Raw genomic sequence first — 1,565 nt, 5'->3', positions numbered from 1 at the left:
AAGAATTCAGCACCACCAAACCAGCTTTACAACACATACTAAAGGAACTTCTCTACGCAGGAAACACAAGAGAAGGAAAAGACTTACAATAACAAACCCAAAACAATTAAGAAAATGGTAATAGGAACATACATATCGATAACTACCTTAAATGTAAATGGATTAAATGCTCCAACCAAAAGACATAGACTGGCTGAATGGATACAAAAACAAGACCCATATATATGCTGTCTACAAGAGACCCACTTCAGACCTAGGGACACATACAGACTGAAAGTGAGGGGATGCAAATTGATAATCCATTAGCCAGACTCATCAAGAAAAAAAGGAAGACTCAAATCAATAGAATTAGAAATGAAATGTTACATTTAAGAAAATTTAAATTATATCAAGTATATTTTCTGACCACAAAACTATGAGACTAGATATCAATTACAGGAAAAAAATCTGTAAAAAATACAAACACTTGGCGGCTAAACAGTACACTACTAAATAACCAAGAGATCACTGAAGAAATCAAAGAGGAAATCAAAAAATACCTAGAAACAAGGAAATCAAAAAATACCTAGAAACAAATGACAATGAAAACACGATGACCCAAAACCTATGGGATGCAGCAAAAGCAGTTCCAAGAGGGAAGTTTAGACCAATCACAAGCATTGAAATTGAAACTGTGATTAAAAATCTTTCAACAGGGGCTTCCCTAGTGGCGCAGTGGTTGAGAGTCCGCTTGCCAATGCAGGGGACGCGGGTTCGTGTCCCGGTCCGGGAGAATCCTGCATGCCGTGGAGCGGCTGGGCCTGTGAGCCATGGCCACTGAGCCTGTGTGTCCGGAGCCTGTGCTCCACGGCGGGAGAGGCCACAGCAGTGAGAGGCCTGCGTACTGCAAAAAAAAAAAAAAAAAAAAAAATCTTTCAACAAACAAAAGCCCAGGACCAGAGGGCTTCACAGGTGAATTCTATCAAACATTTAGAGAAGAGCTAACACCTATCCTTTTCAAACTCTTCCAAAATAGGAATGCAAGGATTCTTCAATATACTCAAGTCAATCAATGTGATACACCATATTAACAAATTGAAGGAGAAAAAGCATATTATCATCCCAATAGATGCAGAAAAAGTTTTTGACAAAATTTAACACCCATTTATGATAAAAAACCCTCCAGAGGGCTTCCCTGGTGGCACAGTGGTTAAGAATCCGCCTGCCAATGCAGGAGACACGGGTTCGAGGTCTGGTCTGGGAAGATCCCACATGTCACAGAGCAGCTAAGCCCGTGTGCCACAGCTACTGAGCCTGTGCTCTAGAGCCCACACGTCACAACTACTGAAGCTCAGGAACCTAGAGCCCAAGCTCTGCAATAAGAGAAGCTACTGCAATGAGAAGCCCGTGCACCACAACGAAGAGTAGACCCCTCTCGCCGCAACTAGAGAAAGCCCGTGCACAGCAACAAAGAGCCAACACAGCCAAAAATAAATAAGTAAGTAAATTAAAAAAAAAAAACCTCCAGAAAGTAGGCATAGAGGGAACTTACCTCAACATAATAAAGGCCATATATGGCAAACCCA

The sequence above is a fragment of the Physeter macrocephalus genome, chromosome 2 (genome assembly GCF_002837175.3).
Source record: "Physeter macrocephalus isolate SW-GA chromosome 2, ASM283717v5, whole genome shotgun sequence".
Classification (NCBI taxonomy): domain Eukaryota; kingdom Metazoa; phylum Chordata; class Mammalia; order Artiodactyla; family Physeteridae; genus Physeter; species Physeter macrocephalus.
Note: the sequence above shows the minus strand (reverse complement) of the source record.